This window comes from Heterodontus francisci, unplaced genomic scaffold (assembly GCF_036365525.1).
Source record: "Heterodontus francisci isolate sHetFra1 unplaced genomic scaffold, sHetFra1.hap1 HAP1_SCAFFOLD_242, whole genome shotgun sequence".
Classification (NCBI taxonomy): domain Eukaryota; kingdom Metazoa; phylum Chordata; class Chondrichthyes; order Heterodontiformes; family Heterodontidae; genus Heterodontus; species Heterodontus francisci.
This window is the reverse complement of record NW_027142053.1, coordinates 2,626,559-2,638,438: the sequence shown is the minus strand read 5'-3', so window position 1 is coordinate 2,638,438 and position 11,880 is coordinate 2,626,559.

The following is an 11,880-nucleotide window of genomic DNA, read 5'->3' as shown; positions in this document are numbered from 1 at the left end:
ACGGTCAGTCCTTTAATAATTGGACAGTGATTGTTCTGAAGGTGATTTACGGTCAGTCCTTTAATAATTGGACAGTGATTGTTCTGTAGGTGATTTACGGTCAGTCCTTTAATAATTGGACAGTGATTGTTCTGTAGGTGATTCACGGTCAGTCCTTTAATAATTGGACAGTGATTGTTCTGTAGGTGGTTTACGGTCAGTCCTTTAATAATTGGACAGTGATTGTTCTGTAGGTGATTTACGGTCAGTCCTTTAATAATTGGACAGTGATTGTTCTGTAGGTGATTTACGGTCAGTCCTTTAATAATAGGACAGTGATTGTTCTGTAGGTGATTTACGGTCAGTCCTTTAATAATTGGACAGTGATTGTTCTGTAGGTGATTTACGGTCAGTCCTTTAATAATTGGACAGTGATTGTTCTGTAGGTGATTTACGGTCAGTCCTTTAATAATAGGACAGTGATTGTTCTGTAGGTGATTTACGGTCAGTCCTTTAATAATTGGACAGTGATTGTTCTGTAGGTGATTTACGGTCAGTCCTTTAATAATTGGACAGTGATTGTTCTGTAGGTGATTTACGGTCAGTCCTTTAATAATTGGACAGTGATTGTTCTGTAGGTGATTTACGGTCAGTCCTTTAATAATTGGACAGTGATTGTTCTGTAGGTGATTTACGGTCAGTCCTTTAATAATTGGATAGTGATTGTTCTGGAGGTGATTTACGGTCAGTCTTTTAATAATTGGACAGTGATTGTTCTGTAGGTGATTTACGGTCAGTCCTTTAATAATTGGACAGTGATTGTTCTGCAGGTGATTTACGGTCAGTCCTTTAATAATTGGACAGTGATTGTTCTGTAGGTGATTTACGGTCAGTCCTTTAATAATTGGACAGTGATTGTTCTGTAGGTGATTTACGGTCAGTCCTTTAATAATTGGACAGTGATTGTTCTGTAGGTGATTTACGGTCAGTCCTTTAATAATTGGATAGTGATTGTTCTGGAGGTGATTTACGGTCAGTCTTTTAATAATTGGACAGTGATTGTTCTGTAGGTGATTTACGGTCAGTCCTTTAATAATTGGACAGTGATTGTTCTGCAGGTGATTTATGGTCAGTCCTTTAATAATTGGACATTGATTGTTCTGTAGGTGATTTACGGTCAGTCTTTTAATAATTAGACAGTGATTGTTCTGTAGGTGATTTACGGTCAGTCCTTTAATAATTGGATAGTTATTTTTCTGTAGGTGATTTACGGTCAGTCCTTTAATAATTGGACAGTGATTGTTCTGAAGGTGATTTACGGTCAGTCCTTTAATAATTGGACAGTGATTGTTCTGTAGGTGATTTACGGTCAGTCCTTTAATAATTGGACAGTGATTGTTCTGTAGGTGATTCACGGTCAGTCCTTTAATAATTGGACAGTGATTGTTCTGTAGGTGGTTTACGGTCAGTCCTTTAATAATTGGACAGTGATTGTTCTGTAGGTGATTTACGGTCAGTCCTTTAATAATTGGACAGTGATTGTTCTGTAGGTGATTTACGGTCAGTCCTTTAATAATAGGACAGTGATTGTTCTGTAGGTGATTTACGGTCAGTCCTTTAATAATTGGACAGTGATTGTTCTGTAGGTGATTTACGGTCAGTCCTTTAATAATTGGACAGTGATTGTTCTGTAGGTGATTTACGGTCAGTCCTTTAATAATAGGACAGTGATTGTTCTGTAGGTGATTTACGGTCAGTCCTTTAATAATTGGACAGTGATTGTTCTGTAGGTGATTTACGGTCAGTCCTTTAATAATTGGACAGTGATTGTTCTGTAGGTGATTTACGGTCAGTCCTTTAATAATTGGACAGTGATTGTTCTGTAGGTGATTTACGGTCAGTCCTTTAATAATTGGACAGTGATTGTTCTGTAGGTGATTTACGGTCAGTCCTTTAATAACTGGATAGTGATTGTTCTGGAGGTGATTTACGGTCAGTCTTTTAATAATTGGACAGTGATTGTTCTGAAGGTGATTTACTGTCAGTCCTTTAATAATTGGGCAGTGATTGTTCTGTAGGTGATTTACGGTCAGTCCTTTAATAATTGGATAGTAATTGTTCTGTAGGTGATTTACGGTCATTCCTTTAATAATTGGATAGTAATTGTTCTGTAGGTGATTTACGGTCAGTCCTTTAATAATTGGACAGTGATTGTTCTGTAGGTGATTTACGGTCAGTCCTTTAATAATTGGACAGTGATTGTTCTGAAGGTGATTTACGGTCAGTCCTTTAATAATTGGACAGTGATTGTTCTGAAGGTGATTTACGGTCAGTCCTTTAATAATTGGACAGTGATTGTTCTGTCGGTGATTTACAGTCAGTCCTTTAATAATTGGATAGTAATTGTTCTGTAGGTGATTTACTGTCAGTCCTTTAATAATTGACAGTGATTGTTCTGTAGGTGATTTACGGTCAGTCCTTTAATAATTGGACAGTGATTGTTCTGAAGCTGATTTACTGTCAGTCCTTTAATAATTGGACAGTGATTGTTCTGTAGGTGATTTACGGTCAGTCCTTTAATAATTGGATAGTGATTGTTCTGTTGGTGATTTACGGTCAGTCCTTTAATAATTGGATAGTGATTGTTCTGTAGGTGATTTACGGTCAGTCCTTCAATAATTGGATAGTGATTGTTCTGTAGGTGATCTACGGTCAGTCCTTTAATAATTGGACAGTGATTGTTCTGTAGGTGATTTACGGTCAGTCCTTTAATAGTTGGACAGTGATTGTTCTGTAGGTGATTTACGGTCAGTCCTTTAATAATTGGATAGTGATTGTTCTGTAGGTGATTTACGGTCAGTCCTTTAATAATTGGACAGTGATTGTTCTGTAGGTGATTTACGGTCAATCCTTTAATAATTGGACAGTGATTGTTCTGTAGGTGATTTACGGTCAGTCCTTTAATAATTGGACAGTGATTGTTCTGTAGGTGATTTACGGTCAGTCCTTTCATAATAGGACAGTGATTGTTCTGTAGGTGATTTACGGTCAGTCCTTTAATAATTGGACAGTGATTGTTCTGTAGGTGATTTACGGTCAGTTCTTTAATAATTGGACAGTGATTGTTCTGTAGGTGATTTACGGTCAGTCCTTTAATAATTGGATAGTGATTGTTCTGTAGGTGATTTACGGTCAGTCCTTCAATAATTGGATAGTGATTGTTCTGCAGGTGATCTACGGTCAGTCCTTTAATAATTGGACAGTGATTGTTCTGTAGGTGATTTACGGTCAGTCCTTTAATAGTTGGACAGTGATTGTTCTGTAGGTGATTTACGGTCAGTCCTTTAATAATTGGATAGTGATTGTTCTGTAGGTGATTTACGGTCAGTCCTTTAATAATTGGACAGTGATTGTTCTGTAGGTGATTTACGGTCAGTCCTTTAATAATTGGACAGTGTTTGTTCTGTCGGTGATTTATGGTCAGTCCATTAATAATTGGACAGTGATTGTTCTGTAGGTGATTTACGGTCAGTCCTTTAATAATTGGACAGTGATTGTTCTGTAGGTGATTTACGGTCAGTCCTTTAATAATTGGACAGTGATTGTTCTGTAGGTGATTTACGGTCAGTCCTTTAATAATTGGACAGTGATTGTTCTGTAGGTGATTTACGGTCAGTCCTTTAATAATTGGACAGTGTTTGTTCTGTCGGTGATTTATGGTCAGTCCTTTAATAATAGGACAGTGATTGTTCTGTAGGTGATTTACGGTCAGTCCTTTAATAATTGGACAGTGATTGTTCTGTAGGTGATTTACGGTCAGTCCTTTAATAATTGGACAGTGATTGTTCTGTAGGTGATTTACGGTCAGTCCTTTAATAATTGGACAGTGATTGTTCTGTAGGTGATTTACGGTCAGTCCTTTAATAATTGGACAGTGATTGTTCTGTTGGTGATTTACGGTCAGTCCTTTAATAATTGGATAGTGATTGTTCTGTAGGTGATTTACGGTCAGTCCTTCAATAATTGGATAGTGATTGTTCTGTAGGTGATCTACGGTCAGTCCTTTAATAATTGGACAGTGATTGTTCTGTAGGTGATTTACGGTCAGTCCTTTAATAGTTGGACAGTGATTGTTCTGTAGGTGATTTACGGTCAGTCCTTTAATAATTGGATAGTGATTGTTCTGTAGGTGATTTACGGTCAGTCCTTTAATAATTGGACAGTGATTGTTCTGTAGGTGATTTACGGTCAGTCCTTTAATAATTGGACAGTGTTTGTTCTGTCGGTGATTTATGGTCAGTCCTTTAATAATTGGACAGTGATTGTTCTGTAGGTGATTTACGGTCAGTCCTTTAATAATAGGACAGTGATTGTTCTGTAGGTGATTTACGGTCAGTCCTTTAATAATTGGACAGTGATTGTTCTGTAGGTGATTTACGGTCAGTCCTTTAATAATTGGATAGTGATTGTTCTGTAGGTGATTTACGGTCAGTCCTTTAATAATTGGACAGTGATTGTTCTGTAGGTGATTTACGGTCAGTCCTTTAATAATTGGACAGTGATTGTTCTGTAGGTGATTTACGGTCAGTCCTTTAATAATTGGACAGTGTTTGTTCTGTCGGTGATTTATGGTCAGTCCTTTAATAATAGGACAGTGATTGTTCTGTAGTTGATTTACGGTCAGTCCTTTAATAATTGGACAGTGATTGTTCTGTAGGTGATTTACGGTCAGTCCTTTAATAATTGGATAGTGATTGTTCTGTAGGTGATTTACGGTCAGTCCTTTAATAATTGGACAGTGATTGTTCTTTCGGTGATTTATGGTCAGTCCTTTAATAATAGGACAGTGATTGTTCTGTAGGTGATTTACGGTCAGTCCTTTAATAATTGGACAGTGATTGTTCTGTAGGTGATTTACGGTCAGTCCTTTAATAATTGGACAGTGATTGTTCTGTAGGTGATTTACGGTCAGTCCTTTAATAATTGGATAGTGATTGTTCTGGAGGTGATTTACGGTCAGTCTTTTAATAATTGGACAGTGATTGTTCTGTAGGTGATTTACGGTCAATCCTTTAATAATTGGACAGTGATTGTTCTGCAGGTGATTTATGGTCAGTCCTTTAATAATTGGACAGTGATTGTTCTGTAGGTGATTTACGGTCAGTCTTTTAATAATTGGACAGTGATTGTTCTGTAGGTGATTTACGGTCAGTCCTTTAATAATTGGATAGTTATTTTTCTGTAGGTGATTTATGGTCAGTCCTTTAATAATTGGACAGTGATTGTTCTGTAGGTGATTTACGGTCAGTCCTTTAATAATTGGATAGTGATTGTTCTGGAGGTGATTTACGGTCAGTCTTTTAATAATTGGACAGTGATTGTTCTGTAGGTGATTTACGGTCAATCCTTTAATAATTGGACAGTGATTGTTCTGTAGGTGATTTACGGTCAGTCCTTTAATAATTGGATAGTGATTGTTCTGTAGGTGATTTACGGTCAGTCCTTTAATAATTGGACAGTGATTGTTCTTTCGGTGATTTATGGTCAGTCCTTTAATAATAGGACAGTGATTGTTCTGTAGGTGATTTACGGTCAGTCCTTTAATAATTGGACAGTGATTGTTCTGTAGGTGATTTACGGTCAGTCCTTTAATAATTGGACAGTGATTGTTCTGTAGGTGATTTACGGTCAGTCCTTTAATAATTGGATAGTGATTGTTCTGGAGGTGATTTACGGTCAGTCTTTTAATAATTGGACAGTGATTGTTCTGTAGGTGATTTACGGTCAATCCTTTAATAATTGGACAGTGATTGGTCTGCAGGTGATTTATGGTCAGTCCTTTAATAATTGGACAGTGATTGTTCTGTAGGTGATTTACGGTCAGTCTTTTAATAATTGGACAGTGATTGTTCTGTAGGTGATTTACGGTCAGTCCTTTAATAATTGGATAGTTATTTTTCTGTAGGTGATTTATGGTCAGTCTTTTAATAATTGGACAGTGATTGTTCTGTAGGTGATTTACGGTCAGTCCTTTAATAATTGGACAGTGATTGTTCTGAAGGTGATTTACGGTCAGTCCTTTAATAATTGGACAGTGATTGTTCTGAAGGTGATTTACTGTCAGTCCTTTAATAATTGGGCAGTGATTGTTCTGTAGGTGATTTACGGTCAGTCCTTTAATAATTGGATAGTAATTGATCTGTAGGTGATTTACGGTCAGTCCTTTAATAATTGGACAGTGATTGTTCTGAAGGTGGTTTACGGTCAGTTCTTTAATAATTGGACAGTGATTGTTCTGTATGTGATTTACGGTCAGTCCTTTAATAATTGGACAGTGATTGTTCTTTCGGTGATTTATGGTCAGTCCTTTAATAATTGGACAGTGATTGTTCTGTAGGTGATTTACGGTCAGTCCTTTAATAATTGGACAGTGATTGTTCTGTAGGTGATTTATGGTCAGTCCTTTAATAATAGGACAGTGATTGTTCTGTAGGTGATTTACGGTCAGTCCTTTAATATTTGGACAGTGATTGTTCTGTAGGTGATTTACGGTCAGTCCTTTAATAATTGGATAGTGATTGTTCTGTCGGTGATTTACGGTCAGTCCTTTAATAATTGGATAGTGATTGTTCTGTCGCTGATTTACGGTCAGTCCTTTAATAATTGGACAGTGATTGTTCTGTAGGTGATTTACGGTCAGTCCTTTAATAATTGGACAGTGATTGTTCTGGAGGTGATTTACGGTCAGTCCTTTAATAATTGGACAGTGATTGTTCTTTCGGTGATTTATGGTCAGTCCTTTAATAATTGGACAGTGATTGTTCTGAAGGTGATTTACTGTCAGTCCTTTAATAATTGGACAGTGATTGTTCTGTAGGTGATTTACGGTCAGTCCTTTAATAATTGGATAGTGATTGTTCTGTAGGTGATTTACGGTCAGTCCTTTAATAATTGGATAGTGATTGTTCTGTAGGTGATTTACGGTCAGTCCTTCAATTATTGGATAGTGATTGTTCTGTAGGTGATCTAAGGTCAGTCCTTTAATAATTGGACAGTGATTGTTCTGTAGGTGATTTACGGTCAGTCCTTTAATAGTTGGACAGTGATAGTTCTGTAGGTGATTTACGGTCAGTCCTTTAATAATTGGACAGTGATTGTTCTGTAGGTGATTTACGGTCAGTCCTTTAATAATTGGACAGTGTTTGTTCTGTCGGTGATTTATGGTCAGTCCTTTAATAATTGGACAGTGATTGTTCTGTAGGTGATTTACGGTCAGTCCTTTAATAATAGGACAGTGATTGTTCTGTAGGTGATTTACGGTCAGTCCTTTAATAATTGGACAGTGATTGTTCTGTAGGTGATTTACGGTCAGTCCTGTAATAATTGGACAGTGATTGTTCTGTAGGTGATTTACGGTCAGTCCTTTAATAATTGGACAGTGATTGTTCTGTAGGTGATTTACGGTCAGTCCTTTAATAATTGGACAGTGATTGTTCTGTAGGTGATTTACGGTCAGTCCTTTAATAATTGGACAGTGTTTGTTCTGTCGGTGATTTATGGTCAGTCCTTTAATAATAGGACAGTGATTGTTCTGTAGGTGATTTACGGTCAGTCCTTTAATAATTGGACAGTGATTGTTCTGTAGGTGATTTACGGTCAGTCCTTTAATAATTGGACAGTGATTGTTCTGTAGGTGATTTACGGTCAGTCCTTTAATAATTGGACAGTGATTGTTCTGTAGGTGATTTACGGTCAGTCCTTTAATAATTGGATAGTAATTGTTCTGTAGGTGATTTACGGTCATTCCTTTAATAATTGGATAGTAATTGTTCTGTAGGTGATTTACGGTCAGTCCTTTAATAATTGGACAGTGATTGTTCTGTAGGTGATTTACGGTCAGTCCTTTAATAATTGGACAGTGATTGTTCTGAAGGTGATTTACGGTCAGTCCTTTAATAATTGGACAGTGATTGTTCTGTAGGTGATTTACGGTCAGTCCTTTAATAATTGGACAGTGATTGTTCTGTAGGTGATTTACGGTCAGTCCTTTAATAATTGGACACTGATTGTTCTGAAGGTGATTTACGGTCAGTCCTTTAATAATTGGACAGTGATTGTTCTGTCGGTGATTTACGGTCTGTCCTTTAATAATTGGACACTGATTGTTCTGAAGGTGATTTACGGTCAGTCCTTTAATAATTGGATAGTGATTGTTCTGTCGGTGATTTACAGTCAGTCCTTTAATAATTGGATAGTAATTGTTCTGTAGGTGATTTACTGTCAGTCCTTTAATAATTGACAGTGATTGTTCTGTAGGTGATTTACGGTCAGTCCTTTAATAATTGGACAGTGATTGTTCTGAAGGTGATTTACTGTCAGTCCTTTAATAATTGGACAGTGATTGTTCTGTAGGTGATTTACGGTCAGTCCTTTAATAATTGGATAGTAGTTGTTCTGTAGGTGATTTACGGTCAGTCCTTTAATAATTGGATAGTAATTGTTCTGTAGGTGATTTACGGTCAGTCCTTTAATAATTGGACAGTGATTGTTCTGTAGGTGATTTACGGTCAGTCCTTTAATAATTGGACAGTGATTGTTCTGAAGGTGATTTACGGTCAGTCCTTTAATAATTGGACAGTGATTGTTCTGTAGGTGATTTATGGTCAGTCCTTTAATAATTGGGCAGTGATTGTTCTGTAGGTGATTTACGGTCAGTCCTTTAATAATTGGACAGTGATTGTTCTGAAGGTGATTTACGGTCAGTCCTTTAATAATTGGACAGTGATTGTTCTGAAGGTGATTTACGGTCAGTCCTTTAATAATTGGACAGTGATTGTTCTGAAGGTGATTTACGGTCAGTCCTTTAATAATTGGACAGTGATTGTTCTGTAGGTGATTTACGGTCAGTCCTTTAATAAATGGATAGTGATTGTTCTGTAGGTGATTTACTGTCAGTCCTTTAATAATTGGATAGTAATTGATCTGTAGGTGATTTACGGTCAGTCCTTTAATAATTGGACAGTGATTGTTCTGAAGGTGGTTTACGGTCAGTCCTTTAATAATTGGACAGTGATTGTTCTGTAGGTGATTTACGGTCAGTCCTTTAATAATTGGACAGTGATTGTTCTTTCAGTGATTTATGGTCAGTCCTTTAATAATTGGACAGTGATTGTTCTGTAGGTGATTTACGGTCAGTCCTTTAATAATTGGACAGTGATTGTTCTGTAGGTGATTTATGGTCAGTCCTTTAATAATAGGACAGTGATTGTTCTGTAGGTGATTTACGGTCAGTCCTTTAATAATTGGACAGTGATTGTTCTTTCGGTGATTTATGGTCAGTCCTTTAATAATTGGACAGTGATTGTTCTGTAGGTGATTTACGGTCAGTCCTTTAATAATTGGACAGTGATTGTTCTGTAGGTGATTTATGGTCAGTCCTTTAATAATAGGACAGTGATTGTTCTGTAGGTGGTTTACGGTCAGTCCTTTAATAATTGGACAGTGATTGTTCTGTAGGTGATTTACGGTCAGTCCTTTAATAATTGGACAGTGATTGTTCTTTCGGTGATTTATGGTCAGTCCTTTAATAATTGGACAGTGATTGTTCTGTAGGTGATTTACGGTCAGTCCTTTAATAATTGGACAGTGATTGTTCTGTAGGTGATTTATGGTCAGTCCTTTAATAATAGGACAGTGATTGTTCTGTAGGTGATTTACGGTCAGTCCTTTAATAATTGGACAGTGATTGTTCTGTAGGTGTTTTACGGTCAGTCCTTTAATAATTGGATAGTGATTGTTCTGTCGGTGATTTACGGTCAGTCCTTTAATAATTGGATAGTGATTGTTCTGTCGCTGATTTACGGTCAGTCCTTTAATAATTGGACAGTGATTGTTCTGTAGGTGATTTACGGTCAGTCCTTTAATAATTGGACAGTGATTGTTCTTTCGGTGATTTATGGTCAGTCCTTTAATAATTGGACAGTGATTGTTCTGAAGGTGATTTACTGTCAGTCCTTTAATAATTGGACAGTGATTGTTCTGTAGGTGATTTACGGTCAGTCCTTTAATAATTGGATAGTGATTGTTCTGTTGGTGATTTACGGTCAGTCCTTTAATAATTGGATAGTGATTGTTCTGTAGGTGATTTACGGTCAGTCCTTCAATAATTGGATAGTGATTGTTCTGTAGGTGATCTACGGTCAGTCCTTTAATAATTGGACAGTGATTGTTCTGTAGGTGATTTACGGTCAGTCCTTTAATAGTTGGACAGTGATTGTTCTGTAGGTGATTTACGGTCAGTCCTTTAATAATTGGATAGTGATTGTTCTGTAGGTGATTTACGGTCAGTCCTTTAATAATTGGACAGTGATTGTTCTGTAGGTGATTTACGGTCAGTCCTTTAATAATAGGACAGTGATTGTTCTGTAGGTGATTTACGGTCAGTCCTTTAATAATTGGACAGTGATTGTTCTGTAGGTGATTTACGGTCAGTCCTTTAATAATTGGACAGTGATTGTTCTGTAGGTGATTTACGGTCAGTCCTTTAATAATTGGACAGTGATTGTTCTGTAGGTGATTTACGGTCAGTCCTTTAATAATTGGACAGTGATTGTTCTGTAGGTGATTTACGGTCAGTCCTTTAATAATTGGACAGTGTTTGTTCTGTCGGTGATTTATGGTCAGTCCTTTAATAATTGGACAGTGATTGTTCTGTAGGTGATTTACGGTCAGTCCTTTAATAATTGGACAGTGATTGTTCTGTAGGTGATTTACGGTCAGTCCTTTAATAATTGGACAGTGATTGTTCTGTAGGTGATTTACGGTCAGTCCTTTAATAATTGGACAGTGATTGTTCTTTCGGTGATTTATGGTCAGTCCTTTAATAATAGGACAGTGATTGTTCTGTAGGTGATTTACGGTCAGTCCTTTAATAATTGGACAGTGATTGTTCTGTAGGTGATTTACGGTCAGTCCTTTAATAATTGGACAGTGATTGTTCTGTAGGTGATTTACGGTCAGTCCTTTAATAATTGGATAGTGATTGTTCTGGAGGTGATTTACGGTCAGTCTTTTAATAATTGGACAGTGATTGTTCTGTAGGTGATTTACGGTCAGTCCTTTAATAATTGGACAGTGATTGTTCTGCAGGTGATTTATGGTCAGTCCTTTAATAATTGGACAGTGATTGTTCTGTAGGTGATTTACGGTCAGTCTTTTAATAATTGGACAGTGATTGTTCTGTAGGTGATTTACGGTCAGTCCTTTAATAATTGGACAGTGATTGTTCTGTAGGTGATTTACGGTCAGTCCTTTAATAATTGGACAGTGTTTGTTCTGTCGGTGATTTATGGTCAGTCCTTTAATAATTGGACAGTGATTGTTCTGTAGGTGATTTACGGTCAGTCCTTTAATAATTGGACAGTGATTGTTCTGTAGGTGATTTACGGTCAGTCCTTTAATAATTGGACAGTGATTGTTCTGTAGGTGATTTACGGTCAGTCCTTTAATAATTGGACAGTGATTGTTCTTTCGGTGATTTATGGTCAGTCCTTTAATAATAGGACAGTGATTGTTCTGTAGGTGATTTACGGTCAGTCCTTTAATAATTGGACAGTGATTGTTCTGTAGGTGATTTACGGTCAGTCCTTTAATAATTGGACAGTGATTGTTCTGTAGGTGATTTACGGTCAGTCCTTTAATAATTGGATAGTGATTGTTCTGGAGGTGATTTACGGTCAGTCTTTTAATAATTGGACAGTGATTGTTCTGTAGGTGATTTACGGTCAGTCCTTTAATAATTGGACAGTGATTGTTCTGCAGGTGATTTATGGTCAGTCCTTTAATAATTGGACAGTGATTGTTCTGTAGGTGATTTACGGTCAGTCTTTTAATAATTGGACA